Source organism: Pinus tabuliformis, chromosome 2_1 (assembly GCF_031772625.1).
Source record: "Pinus tabuliformis cultivar Carrire ecotype Pingquan chromosome 2_1, CPIR1, whole genome shotgun sequence".
In the NCBI taxonomy this organism is placed as follows: domain Eukaryota; kingdom Viridiplantae; phylum Streptophyta; class Pinopsida; order Pinales; family Pinaceae; genus Pinus; species Pinus tabuliformis.
This window is the reverse complement of record NC_142299.1, coordinates 369,372,930-369,389,126: the sequence shown is the minus strand read 5'-3', so window position 1 is coordinate 369,389,126 and position 16,197 is coordinate 369,372,930.

The window sequence follows — 16,197 nt, the reverse complement described above, 5'->3', positions numbered from 1 at the left end:
ATTTCATACTCCTCTTATTGTGAATGGCCATCGCTTGAAGATCTACCAGAAGCCACTCTCAAAAGAGGAATTTGTCAAGTTGTTTAAAGAAGATTCTGCAATCAGGTTGGTGGAGAAGGATTCTTCTCCTCCATCAGCCTAATCTTTGGTTTTTGAAAAAAAAAAGAAAAAAAAGAAAAGAAAAAAAAAAGAATAAAAGTATAGGCCTGAAAACCAGTCTCTGATTGGCAGTCCTATGCAGAAAATCTGAGGTGAAAATCAGGGTCACCTGACACCTCACATTTTCCAAAAAAAAAAAAAAATCTCTCTCTTCTCCTTATTCCATCTCATTTCGCCATTTCATCTACTTCATTCACCATCTCATTCATCCAATCACTCTCACTCCACCTCATTTCTTTCCATCCATCCATCCATTACATTCCATCTCACCAATAAAGTCATTGTCAGATTTATTTCACACAGCTAAAGTTGTTTTGTGCAAACAGAGGGTATCACTGCAGTTTCCGCGGCTGAGGAGCAATTCCGCAGCCAACATCCCAATTCCGCAGCCGATACACTTTCTGCACCTGCATAAAAAAAAAACACAGTCTGTTTTAAGAAGGAATCTGCAGTCCAAAAGTCATCAGCAATAATTGAAAAAGGTCAAATAGCAGCAATAAACAATGAAAGGTTGGTGTCAGACGAGCAAAAGGAATCAAAGCGCGGATACATAAGGTATGATCTAATTTCTAAACCTACGGTTATAACATTTTGCATGGTTTCCGGATTGTGTTTTCAGCCATTTAATGTAATGATTGCCAATCCTTTCCATTACTCGACCGGAAATCCGCGTATCTCTCAGCCTTAACAGCCCCTATTCATCACGATTTTTAAAACTCAAACACGGCTGCTCTTCTATTTAAACTCTTGTACCTGAGTGACGTAGACAATTGTACTACGGCTCTCTGCGTTATGATTCCGCAGCCAAATGTACACTCATGACCGATGTCTAAGGGACTTAACCGTTTCTTCCCATTATTCATAACCCTCCTACGCATGTGTAATCTCATTCACGCTGTTGATTCACTTCCGCATTTCCCTTGTTTTCCACTGCTCTGCCTTATTCACTACTCTGCCACCGTAACCATACTCTGTTTCATTTTTTTTCCCCTCTGCTAAACTTTGACCACTGTTATGAGTGTATTACGGCTGTTATGTTGAAGCCGTAAATCTGTTGTGTTGAAGCCACTGTTGAAGCCGTATAACCCTTTCTCCAAAGTATTAAAACAGAGCCGTAAGACAAGCCAGAGAGCTGATGGGTAAACTTTTGAGGGCAGAGCCAGAGGGCTCCAAATTTCTGGAAGGATATCCCCAAATCAAAGACGCTTTGCAGAAGGCAAATTGGCTCCAGTGCATCCAAAAATTCAAGGGTTACCATAGAGAGGTCACAAAGGCTTTTGCACGTTCTTTCCAAGACAAAGACAACCAAGTGGAGATAGGAGATCTGAAATTTACAGTCACCGAAAGCAGTTTAGCACAGGCCACTTCACTACCACAAACTGGGGAGAGATGGTTCAAAAACCGATCAGTAAAAGACCAGCAATGGAAGCAAATTATGAAGAATCCAGGTATGGACACTAGCATTTTTACAAAGGGAATCCCTGTTAATCTTGTCAAAGAAGAATGGACAGCTTTGCTTCTACTAGTACAAAAATTCTTTACATGTGAGGGAAGGTTTGGAATTCTATATGTTTACCATGCCAAAATTATGATGCATTTCTTAGGAGAGCATGACATTAACCTTCCATATTTTTTACTCTCAAGCCTTAGAAAAATGTGCTCAATAGTCCAAAGAAACCCAAGAAACATTGAGCCACATTTGTATCATCATGGGCTTGTCAAGATACTAGTTGAAGAACAGTTGAAAGCAAAAAGAGATACATGGGAAAGATTTCTTGTAAGGAATCATTTCCAAGAGATAGGGGAAGCCTCTGGTGGTTCACCTCAAGTGCCTAAAAAGAGTAGAAGGAAAAGAAGAGAGGAAATTACCCCAGAAATTGTTGTCCAATTAGAAACTGCTGTCCCTGAAATTGTTGTCCAAGAAGAAATTGCTGCACATCATTCTGAAGAAGAAAATGACCCTGAGCCTGCTGTAGATATTGACCAAACAGCCCAAGAAATCATTACAGAAACCCTGCAAGAAATTGTCCAAGAAGCTGCTCAAAAGAAAAAGGAGAGTAGGAAGAGACAAAAGAAAGATAAAGGAAAAGCTATAGCCCAAGAAACCTACCTTACTCCTGAAAATTCCAGTGAAGAGGACACTCAACCATTGGCACATAGATTGGCCCAACTTCATGAGGCTTCCCTTTCCAAGAAGATGCAAAAACAAAAGCAAAAGCAACAAAAGGAAAAACAGAGCATCACCACCGTGAGGAGGAGCAGCAGGATACAAGACAAAGTGAGGGCCACAAAGGATAAAGAGTCACTCATTATTGACTTGAGCACACCTGAAAAGGTTGCTACAAGACTTGACTTTAAGAAAAGCCCTCCACATGTTGAGCATGTTGAGACTAGTCCTCCACGTGAGGAAAGTCCTTTTGAGCATGAACCCGAAATTGAGCATGAACCCGAATTTGAGCATGAGCCTAGTCCAAAGAGGTCACCAGAGATTGACCCAGATCAGCAAAAAGTTTATAACTACCTGGAGACGTTAGAACAAGCTGCTGCTGGTCCAAGCACTGTTCTACCTCTTGAGCAGCAAGTTCACTCACTCAAACAGGAAATTTTTGAGCTTGAAGTTTTAAATCGCCACATCATACAAGAGAATGAAAAATTGAAGGAGCAAGCTAAGGTGGACAAGATGGTCCACGATAATACCATGCTTCATCTGGGCCTTTGGCAAAGGGAAAACAGAAAGCTAAAGAAGAAATGCAGGAAGCTAAACAAAGCCTTGGTCAATATAAAATTCAGATGCTTGGTGAGGAAACCAAGAGTCAATGTGGCTACACAGAGGAAGAGGAGAAGACTAGATGTCTTAGCAGAGGCATCTCAGCAGGTGGATTAAACAATGTTTTCATTGCATGAGGACATGCAACACCCTCGTAGTGGGGGTATGTAGAGCCTCTAACTTGCACCTAATTACCTATCATTACCTACAACTTTTCCTCACTTATCCCTCTCTTTTGCCCTATTTTCCTCATAAACCTACCCAGATCATTACATTTGATGTCTTTAAGCATGATTGGTTAACTTTGCTAATGTTTGACTGTTTGTCTAGATTTTTGACATATGCACAGAGATTCCGCAGCTGTCTGGCAATTCCGCAGCCATTCAGCAATTCAGCTATCAATTCCGCAGCCTTTTCATTGATCTCTATGTTCCACGTGTCATTTTGAAAAATGAATCACATGGGCACGTGGGAATGAAGGTGTTAAAGGTTCCTATGCTATTGGTTCGGTCAGCAACGCCACGCACACCTCCGGTCAACGTGGATCAAACTTCGGTCAACAAAGCCAGCTCAAACGGTGCTGCGTGAGCTGAAAGGTCACGTCACTCCAGATGGCGATTCCTCCACGCTACGCAGGTTATGGAAGACAGGATCCAACCTTGGATTCAACCTCCATGACGACCGTACCCTCCAGATAACACACGGACCTGTTTACGTGTTGCTGTACCATTTAATTAGCATGACTGTCAGTTAATTTCTAGTTTCATGTTTTACGCAGTAGGCAGTTGTTCATACGCCTATAAAATCCAGCGTCTGCGTACGCTTAAGGATTAGTTTTTAGTTGCTGTGTTTATGTAATTGCTGCAATTTTAGTGTATACAGAAACTCTGTTTTAAAGCTGTTGTTTCAGCACTTTTTACTGTAATTTCTGCATATGAGTTAATAGAAGACTGTGCTGTTTTGACTTCAAGTAGCTGATCTTTCCTTGGGTTTTGTGGATGGAGGGCCCCCATTCATAACAGCCTTTGTACAGTAAATTTACCTTTATGTTCTTGCCATTTCCTTCTTTTGAATTCAACAATTTTCCTTTTCTTTAAAACATGTACAGTTTTGATTTACTTTCACTGTCATTTCATTTCCAGCATTTACTTTAACTGATCAGGATTGTTTTCTGCAGGTGTTAGCCCGGGATTGTGTGTCTTTGTTGTATTTGCTTTATCTCTAATGGTATTTTCAGTTGTCATATTCATAGTTGCTGCCTTTACTCTGTTTTTCTAGCTTGATTTCTAGTTTAGTTTCTCAAGTTGTATGCTAACATATTGATGGTCTCCTTATCATAAGTTGTTCATCTTTAAGAGATCAGAATACTAATAAAGTACAGCTTGTTTTGAGTAGTTTTTGACTTATATCACTAACTCTTTCTTCACTTGTTACACATTACAATGTATGTTGGAAGCAAAATGTTGGAGAAAGGCACAGTGGTGTTATAATTTGTCATCTTAGAGCTCGATTACTTTTTAGACTTATATCTAACTACTTCTTAATCGTGTTTCACATAGTACTATATGTTGGAAGCAGAGTGTTAGGAAGAGATGAACATTATAATTGGTCTTTAAAGTGGTTTTTCTTAACTTTTTATTGCAGCAGCATGAGTAGTGACTAGTGCCATTAGAAAGTGGTTCTTTGCTTTCTGTTTCATTTCAACTTATTTCTTTCAAGCTCTTTCTTTGCAAGTTTAGAAGGTAGTTAAAAATCACCAGTAACACACACTCACTCATTTAGAAATCACCTTACACACACTATCACTCATCTGTTTATAAAACCTCCATTCCATCTTAGGAAGATAAATTGACCACAAACAACACCCCCAAACGACAAAAAGATCTAAGAGGTTGCTTAAGTACATATAGTACACCTTCACTTCATCAGCTTACGAGCCCCGGGTTGACAATTTATGATAGCAATTTAGACAACACTAAATTGACTAAACATGTATTAAGGAGAGGAGCCCTTTTTAACTCTTGATTATGGAGGAGTTGCATGTTTATGCTTTTGATTTCTGATGGAGTAGAAGGACATGTTGTATGAGAGTCCTTTTTATGTTAACATTTTCATGACTTGTTGTAAGGATTCATTTTTCTAAGTGATATTTTTTTGTAGGATAATGTTTCTTTGTAGGAGAAACAAGCCACTCTATTGTCAACAAGTTGTATGCACTCATTTACTACTACATTCACTTTATCGGTCTAGTTGTTGGAGCAGGCCTGGATATGTATCCCAAGAGGGGTGAAATACGTCATCAAATGATCATTTCTTCTATTCATGTTTATCATTTTGAGATGCATGTGAATTTTTTTATCTTTTAAAGTTCATGTGGAAAACTTAACTCACATTATTGAAGAGGTTGTGAAACTTGTTTACCTTTAAAGACCCATTCTGTTAACTTGCAAAGTGCCAAGAGGATGGTCAGTTTTTGAATGGAGGAGTTTTCCTCCATTTTCAGATCACTTGCTTATACATGGTTGAAACTATGAATGAGGTAGGGAATCATTTGGAATTTGTTTACCAACAAACCCAACTATAGATCAACCTTGAACAACCTAAATTTAATAAACTTATTAGATATAACCAACATATATCCATTTTAACCTCATATCGATAATGTATTAAGATTTATAAAAAGGAAACCTATTGTTGATGGACATATTTCTCTTGCAGACAAGAGTGATATCCCTAGGTTTGGCACCTAGACCTAGAACAAAACAAATGAAAAACTTTCCCTAGGTCTAAAATGATCAAATCATAAATGATCAATAATGAGATGTCTTTCGTACCTTTTTAATAGGCATTTCTCCTTGCTAGTTACTTGTAATATTTATCTTCAGCCTTCATAGAGAAGAAACCTACAGATAGCCTAAACAAACAAGAGACCAAAGAACCATTATACAAATATGATTTGAAAAGACTTACACATATAATCAAGGAAATATGTAATACAAACCATCAAATGTAGAAAATAGTTGTGGGAAAGAAATACATAATTGTATTAATCATGAAAATTTGGTTATAACCTTAGCCTTGATGTTGTAGGTCCCATTCTAATTTGTCTCTTCATTCCAATGTCTTCCTTCAAAAGTCTTGTGGTCAAAAGGTTGATATTTTAGTAGAGTTTCATCAAGCTTTATTGATATTTTCTAACTGTCCATATCAATGGGATATGGTTCTATTTGTAGGCTTGGGAAGGGATAGGATGAGGATAATGGATGGAGGTTGAGATCCACCAACATAGGGATGTGATTTAGATCCACACTACTTGGAGGAGATGTCATTCATGAGGCTTCTAGAATATAAGATTCTCGTATTCTTTTTATTTTTACCTTTGTTAAAATAGTGTCGCACCTTTTGAACTGGAAAAGTGTGACAATATCAAAGTACAATAGACATATACATAGTGCAACAACCTAGTAGCATCGTAGCGAATTGTGGTCTAACTTGTGACGTCCTTCAAAATTAGGGTTTTTAAAGGTATTTTCACAAGATTCTTATATTCCTAATTAGTAAGGGCTTTCTTCCATCTTCTTGAAGGGTTGATGGAAATTATGTTTTGTATTGACACCTAATCTTTAGGATTAGGTAAATCCATGTAAATATTGTAAATAGGAAAGTAAAGAGAATTGGAAGATGAAGAGACATTGGGAAATGAAACCCAATAACCTCCCTCTTCATCTATATATGCATGTTCCATCTTAATGCAAAATATAATTCAATTCGTGGAGTTACCTCATGGTCTGATATGGTATCAGAGTGAACCCCCAAATTAGCCTTTTGTGTTGCAACTCCTGCATATCTTTGTCCACTCTCTATCATTATCCTCTATCCCTTTGGTTATTTTATCAATTACAAACTCTTCCTCTGTTTTGGAATTTTGTGCTCACGTCCATCTTTCCTTGTCGTTCCATAGCATACACAATAGCACCCGACGACCATCTTCCACACTGCACTCCTGCAATACCTTTCGTAGACTTAAAATCCCATTGTCTCTATTACAAGGCGTCAATACCTCTCAGTGGAATTTGGCTAGCAAGCAATCCAATCGACCTTGTCACCTAGGCCTCACTAGTTTTTTAACCATTACTTACGAATTGTGCATGTGTCCATCACCACCATACTCCACGATATCGTCCATACCTCACCTACCTTCAGCCTTGAGCCAGCGGTCGAAACCCATGAAAGCACCCAAGTTGGCTCCTTTCGGCCCCCCTTGCGCAAAGATCTCTTGGTCGCCCGTGAGAAGCTAGTTTCTTCCATAGATCTACTTTTATCCCTAAAGCCACAAAACTCAAACTTGGTAATAGTTTCAGAGCACATGCCCAGGCTAATATCGAAATTTCATTGGTATGTTGACAGTTTCATAAATTTTGCAAAAGAGATTTGAATCACTTGTAAACTTGCATTATTATTTTTTTTTTTTTCTAGTTAAGACTAACCTAAGTACCCCCGGGGGATTTGAACCGATGACCTATCGCAAGGAGTGCCTTAACAGCGCACCCATTCACCGTCAATCCAAAGCCCCGTGGGCTGTAAACTTGCATTATTACTGTGAAATGCGATTTTTAATTTCCTTGCTTTGGTTGAATACATTTCTAAATTGTATATATGGTCATATTGGGTTATATCTTGAAATATTTGAAGCAGAATCATTTGAAACATTGATAGACAATTGGTAACTTTATGGGTATACAAAAATTTGACATAAATATGCATTAAAAAAAATCTAGTTCTAAAGTAAAAATAAAAGAGTTTTGTTTGAAGGAGGTGTAAGTGGTATGGTGTTATATGATATATGATAGTATATGTTGGAGGATATATATTTTAAGATATTTTTGAGAGCACGCAGTTTTTGAAGATATAATTGTATGCCAATTAATCAATTTTAGAGACACATCATTTTTATTGCAAGTATTTTGGGCCTAGTTTAAATTTTATAATGCATTCACTCATCTCCATTGTGGGAGTAGTTCTCTCTGGAAAATAGAACTATACTGAGTGGTCCTATAAGATAAAACACACCCTAATTTTCAATGAGCTGAGAAAATTGGTTTGTGAAGGAGACAAAGACAATGCACCTAAAAATCCCACTTCAGATAAGGATTTTTCCATTTGGGAAAACAAGAACAGCAAGGCCTATGCCTTGATTGAAACTTCAGTAAATGAAGAGGTGAGTAAATATATTTCACCATTTTCAAATTGGCGATTATGTTGTTCAACATTAAGTTGAAAAATGATGACCCTCTTTCCTTAGCATCAGAAGTATGATCCATTATGCATGATATAAAAGCCACTGGTGTTGAGATAGATATTCCTCTCATATTTGATGTCAAAGCAATATATCCCACCTATTCGCATTATCTTGAGTCATTGCAAGCAAATGGAAACCTTAAGGAGATTAACTCACATTCTGAACTTGAAGTTATTCAATTGGCGATTATGTTGTTCAATATTAAGTTGAAAAATGATGACCCTCTTTCCTTAGCATCAGAAGTATGATCCATTATGCATGATATAAAAGCCACTGGTGTTGAGATAGATATTCCTCTCATATTTTATGTCAAAGCAATATATCCCACCTATTCGCATTATCTTGAGTCATTGCAAGCAAATGGAAACCTTAAGGAGATTACCTTTGACTCTGTTGAGAAGAAGTATGTTGAGAGAGAGAAGTCTTTTGGAAAGAAGATGGCTCCTCAGTATCCTGAAGAAGTTGTGTATCTTTCACATAAAGAGAAGAAGCATGCACAAGATTCTTCTAGATGAAGAGGTGACCTAAGAGGCAGAGGAAGGAATAATTTTAGAGGTAGGGGGGAAGACAATTCCAAGGAGAAAAGTCTGATCTTCATAGCATATGATGCAATAGAGATGGACATGATGCTTCCACATGTAAGTTTCCTTGGGACAAAATTGAGTAGGAAAGAAATGAAGGAAAAGGTAAAATAATTGACAAAGGGAAAGGTAAAGAACTTGAATCTGCTCATTATGTTGTGGCACATTGCAATGTTGGAGTAACTGGAGACCTATTCAATGCTTCACTTGCTTCATGGAAAGATGATTGGTTTCTTCATTCATGATCAACTTTCCACATGAATTTCAGGAGATATTTCTTTGAATAATTCGCTGACAATGTTGATGGGGGAGCATACTTTGCAGACAAGTCAAAAATCAAGCCATCGGGGCTTGGCACAATCAGGCTTAAACTAACTGGTCTTCCAGACTTTCTTCTGCATGACGTTCTATATCTCCTAGAGATGAGGAGAAACTTGCTGTCTTTGGTCCATATCCGCTGCCAAGGAAATTCAATTCATATATTTGATGACAAGGTCGAGGTTAGAAAAGTATCAGATCACTCACTTGACATGACATGGATAAAAGAAGAAAGACTTATGAAGTTGCAAGGAACCTCTACTTGTGAACATAACGTTTCATACAATTCTCACTATGATGAAGGTACATTTCCATAAAGTCTCCTATGGAATGCTATATTTGGACACTTGAACTATGACAACCTTCGTTTGTTGAAGAAAAATGGTGTTACTGGTTTTCCTACTATTCCTAGGAAACTTAAGCAATGTGATGCTTGTATTCTTGAAAGCACAAAAAATAGTCATTTCATGATTCTCATTCTAGAGCACATAGAAAATTTGAACTCATTCATTATGATTTATGTGGACCAATGCATGTTTCTTATGCAAATGGTAATAAATATATGATGACATTTATTGATGACTACACGAGAATGTGTTGGGGTTTATTTATTGAAGAACAAATCTAAATCCTTTGAAACATTCAAGAAATTTCATGCATGGATTGAAAATGATGCACAATCTCATATTGGCTCTATTCACACTGATAATGGAAAAGAATACACTCCAAATGAATTTGAAAACTATATTCGCTAACATGGGATCAAACATCAAACAACTGTACCCTATAATCCCCAACATAACAGAGTAGCTGAAAGAATGAACATGACAATCTTAAATATGGTATGTTCCATGATGTTTTTCAAGAATGTTAAATTGATGTTTTGGGTTGATGCAATTCTATGTGTTGTGTATATAAAGAATAGGTTCACACCTAATTCTATTAAAAACAAGACTCCCTATGAAATGTGGTATGGCCACATTCCTTCAGTGAGACATCTAAGGGTTTTTGGTTCCACATGTTATGCCTTGATACCTAATGTATCTTCTTTGGGTACTCAAATACCTCCAAATAATATCGTCTCTATGATGAAGTGAACAAGAAGTTTATAATATCTAGAGATGTGATCTTTCTTGATTCTTCCAAGACTGATAATGTTGTTGAGTGACAACCTGATCGCTTGGATAGATTCGGACATGCAAAGTCTTTTCAATAATTTGATAATGAGATTCCACATCTTGAAGGGGGGATTCCTATACTGGATCAATCTGTGGAATCTTCTTTTGAAGCAATCTCTCCCCCACATGAAGCTCCAACCATTGATGACACTTTGAGTGATGTGATTGAAAGAATTGGGAGACTAAATCTTGATTCAGCCCCATCTGAGTCAACTGAGAAGCCTAGGCCATCTCATAAAGGTCCTCGAAAATGGCTGACAAAGACACTTGAAAGTGTTCATCCTGATGAGGTTGGAATGTTATGAAACCAGCTCACAAAAAGATAGAAAATATAGATCAATGCCTTAGAAATAAGCCTATTCGAGGGGGAAACCTCCTTTACATTACAAAAATGAACAATTCTTGGATGTTACAAATGACAAGACCTCATTTCTATATATAGGAGTCTAAGGGGTCATAATATAATCAAATTCGACATAACAATAATAATGTAAGGGCACAATAATAACAATAGTGGGCTTCTATGGGGCATAATAATAACACTATGGGGACTACATGGGCACAACAATATAATAAGGGGGTTGTACTAATAACAATAATGGGTTACACTAGTAGTATAGGGACCTAACATGCCCCTCTCATTCAAAAAGTGTTGTCCTCAATGCTTGAGTAGTTCTTGATGCTTCTGTATAAATTCTTGTCCTCCCATGTGGAATCTTCAGCGGGTAAGTTCTTGCACTTGATGAGATACTCTGAAATTGATCTATTTCATAGCTTTCGATTTCTCAGTTCTTTGACTGCTTCAGGTTCCAATATGATTTTTCCTTCCTTGTCAAGTTCTCACAATATTGTTTGAACCGAGATCTTCTGCAACTTTTGAATGAGTTCCCACTCCTTTGGGCATATGGATATATGTAAGGCCTGATGTTTGGAGGAACACTTCGTGGAATCAAATGAATAGCATGAACATGATCATGAATAGGTGGGAGGCCTTTGGGAGTCTCAAATACCTTGGAATGATTGTCCAAAACGTTTTGGAGATTTGAAGAAATACATGATTTCGATGTGGGATCCTCTAGTGAACATAATTGTGAAATTACACTCCATTGTTCTTTATTTAGAAGCTTTTTGATGCTGTTAGAGTTGATTGTCTTTCTAGGTTTTCCTTCTATACCCCTCAATTCAACTTCCTTTCCTTCCCAAAAAAATTTCAAGAAAAGTTCTTGAAAATTAAAAGCTCGTACCCAAAGATTGCAGCCATTGGACTCCTAGTAAAACATCAGCACCACCCATTGGAATGGAAATCATTGGGCTATCCAATACATATTATCCCATGGATAGCTTGATATTATGACACTTTCCAGAGAAATTTATGGTTCCTCCACTTGCAACCATCACTTGACACTTTCGTGCTGGATATAGGAAGCAATTCAATTCGTTGGCTATCTTACAATCAATAAAATTATGGGTACTGCCTGGATCCATCAACACTCTTACCTTTTTCTTCTTGATATGTCCTTCTATATTGATAGTTTGAGGAGTAGTAATTTCTTCCAATGCATTACAAGATATGGTCAGATTGGTTTCTTGAGACTCGATGTGATCTTTCAATTCCTGAACATTTTTATTCTTGATATGTCCTTCTATATTGATATTTTGAGGAGTGGTAATTCCGTCAAATGCATTACAAGATATGGTCGGATTCATTTCTTCTTTCTCGATGTGATCTTTCACTTCTTGAACCTTTTTCTTCTTGATATATCCTTCTATCTTGAGAGTTTTAGGAGTGGTAATTCTTTCCAATGCTTTACAAGATATGATCAGATTCATTTCTTCTTTCTCCGGGGTTGGTTCCTGGTGTATATACTCTTCTTTTGATGTTTCTTGATCCTTTTCTTCCTCCTCTCCAAAATCAATGTAAAATAATTTCTTCTCAGCACACTTATGACCTTTAATGTATTTGTTATCTCAATTGTAACAAAGCCCTTTTTCTCTTTTTTCTTCCAATTGTTGTGGTGTAACCCTTGTAGATTATGGAAGGCTAGGAGAAATAGCACTTCCATCTTTATAGTTGTGAGGGGTAGACTTCCTTGTTGCTATAATTTTGCTTTCCACTTTGTAACAAAGCCCTTTTTCTCTTTTTTCTTCCAATTGTTGTGGTGTTGCTCTAAAGAAGGTGTTGCTCTTTGTATCCTCATAATGTACTATCATTTCCTCCTTGAAAATTGACCACGTAACAAGTTGTTTACGAGAACAAAGCCCTTTATACCATGAAAATTGATCCAATTCTAATTATGAAGATGTAATACATACCTTTTGTAACAGTGGTACACCATGTAGATCAAAATATTTCTCCATCTGTAGTATCCAATTTACTGGATCCTTTCCATCAAACTTCCTCATATCGCCTTTTCTTGATTTCAGGAGCTCGATCTTGAAATGATTGTAACTCTGTACTTTTAGATCTCAAAGTTTTGAAATTGTCTCCTGCAGTAGCCCTCTAAGTCCTCTTTCTAACCCCGCAAGTCTGATCAGAATTTGATTCTCCAAGAAAGAGTTATGCCCAATCTCCTAAGATGACCTGATTATATAATGTTTTAGTAGAGAGAACTTGTACGACGTGCCACGTGTCACTGTTTCGACCTTCAGATCTAAAAACTATGCATAGAAAACTACAGTTCGTCCTCTTTCTGTAACTTCTTATGAAATTTCAATTTGTTGCTCAGAGAGAAAGTTATGATGATTTTCCCAAGGTCACTTGTTTAGGATGTAATTTGGGAGTCTGCAAAAACCCTAACTTCCTCAGATCATATATCCGAAAATATAGTGAGACAAGATCTGAAATTCAGATCCGAGATTCAAAAAGATTTGTTCTCAAATGGGTTTTTTCTTTAGCTTTTGAAACTTTGTAGCGAAAATGTTATAGTGAAAATACCATGATGTCCTGTTTTAGATGAAATTCTGGAGCTTGCAAAAACCTTAACTTCCTCATATCATATCTTCGAAAATATAGTGAGACAAGATTTGAAATTTGGTTGCGCGGTTCATCAAGATTTCTTCATGGGTTTTTTTTTAGCTTCTGAAACATCACAGAAAAAAGTTATAGCGAAAATACCACGATGCACTATTTGGAGCAGCGAAACCCTAGAATCCAAAGCTCTGATACCAAATGTTATGAAACCAACTCTCAAAAAGATAGAAAAGATAGATCAACGCCTTATAAATAAGCCTCTTCGAGGGGGCAACCTCCTTTACATTACACAAATGAACAATTCTTGGATGTTACAAATGACAAGACCTTCTTTCTATATATAGGAGTCTAAGGTGTCATAATATAATCAAATCCGACATAACAATAATAATGTAAGGGCACAATAATAACAATAGTGGGCTTCTATGGGGCACAATAATAACAATATGGGGACTACATGGGCACAATAATGTAATAAGGGGGTTGTACTAATAATAATAAGGGGTTACACTAGTAGTATAGGGACCTAACATGGAAAGACATGAACAAGAAGCTCAACCAGACAAAATGGAGGTGATGTAGATGATTCTGATTCACCTGTTGATATGGATGTTTCATATGATTGTGAACTGAATTTGTCTACAGATTTTGAACCAACTTCCTTCAAAGAAGCCACTTCTCATGATAAATGGAAAGAAGCGATGAAGAAAGAATATGATGCGTTGATAAAGAATGACACCTGGAAGCTGGTTGATCCTCCATTGGGAACCAAACCAATTGGCTGCAAGTGGGTCATCAAGAACAAGTATAAAGTAGATGGCTCACTTAACAAGCATAAAGGTAGGATTGTGGCAAAAGGTTTTGCACAGAAAGAAGGGGTAGAATATGATGATACTTTTTTACCCACAACAAAATTGGCTACCATCCACACACTCTTTTCCTTGACAACACATAACGGTTGGAAATTCCATAAAATGCATGTAAAAATTGATTTCTTGAATGGAGATATGAAAGAGAATGTTTTTATGTCTCGACCAAAAGGATTTGTTGTGAAGGGTTAGGAACATAAAGTATTCAAGCTTGTAAAATCCTTGTATGGCCTCAAGAAAGCACTATGAGCCTAGTACGAGAAGTTAATTGAGCATCTTCTGAAACTCAACTTCAAACATTATGATCTTGATGATGCAACTTTGTTTTTCAAGAAAGTTAGAAAAATAGTGCTACATATTGTGGTGTATGTAGATGATCTTCTGATGAAAGGGAACAATGCGGTAGAGCGTAGATTTGTTATGCGATAGGTTGAGTGGTAGAACCCTACCGAGGCCTTCTTGGCCCATTATAAAATTTTTGACCAATCATAAAGGGCCACGTGGTGGCCTTCGATTGGGCCACCTCACAACTTCTTGAACCAACCAAAACATGCCAATTTTCCACGTGTTAAGAACTGATTGGTTTGCAGCCAAATGTACCTTACACAGTTAGCTGATGGCATCATCTGTATGGACTGCTGGGTCAGTAGCCTAGTCAACCATGTTGTTGACTTTTTAGTTGCTTGGCCAAAACATCATAACTTCTTCATACGACGTTGGATTGAGGTGATTCAAGTGTCGTTGGAATCAGGATGATAAACAACATGAATTGAAGCCAGTTTTGGGAGATTACAAGAACTTTCATTTTGAGCCTACTTTTGATCTCCAGATCCACAAGTTTGAACTATAAATAGGTAAAACATTAATGGTTCCAAGAAGAAGATTGTTAGGATATTCTGACACATAGGAAATATTTAGTCTAGTGTAGAGTTAGGTAAAGTGTGTTTCTTTAATATGCACTTTTGTAACTTACAATTCGACAGTCACGATATGTTCTAGACATGAAGTGATCCGACAATTCATTCTCTCCTCGGTATTACCAACACTTGATCTGTGGCTTAAAAATCGATTGGTCCATGATCTCGATTTAAAGGGCATGGAGGGTCATTTGTAGGGTGACCGTTCATGAGAGAAGCTTATGTTTACTTTTCTTTCTCTTTGAGGGTTTTAACCACGTCAAGAATAATGGTGTATTGATCTGTGATCTATTTGTCAGTGGCGTCCTTTGGTGTTATATTTGAGGAACTTACCCTGTAAATTCCTACATGATATTAGAGCTATTTGAGGGCCACATCCATTGGTGATCCAAATTTGAAGCCGATACAACTGCATCTGACTGTCGTTTCCTAGATCTACTGTTTCTGACTGTTTTCAGGCCGAGAGGATTGCTCTATTGTGTTAGGAGTATCTGTTCTAGTGAGGAACCCCTTTCGTTTCACGCGAAAAAGTTTCTGTTAGCCCTAGATACGCCATTTTTAAGATCTGGAGGTATACAATATTTATTTGCAATTTTAGTTATTCATCTATCTGTTTATTTCAGTTTATTTAGCTCTCTGTTTTTTATTACCGGATCTATACCTTTCATTTATGTGTATGATCTTTGCCCCGCGAATCTATGCGATTTGGGCAAATCAGAAACATAAAGGAAGGATTTTTCTCACACGTATGCTCTTTTCCGCCGCGCCTTAGTGTGATTTCGAAAAATCAGAAGCATTGAGGAAAATATTTAGTTTCCGACGAAAGCTAACTTCAAGCCATAAGGTTTGTTTTTTTTGCATGTCCATGTTGGGTTATGTGGTCTTTTGTTTTTTAGGAAAAATGGACTTTTTCAAGTAAACACTCACTCCAGAGCTTCAGTGACTAAAAAAAAAACTCCTTTCTCTTTTCCAAAAATTACTAACATTTTAAACTAGCTTACTTGGTCCAAAGTTACTTTATGAGAATAAAGGTCTTGGGTTTAAGTCTTTCTTTTTGTTGAGTTAATTTTTCAAAAAACACATGTAACTTATGTTTTAAAGTTATTTTATGTAAAAGTGTTCTTACCCATTATAAAAA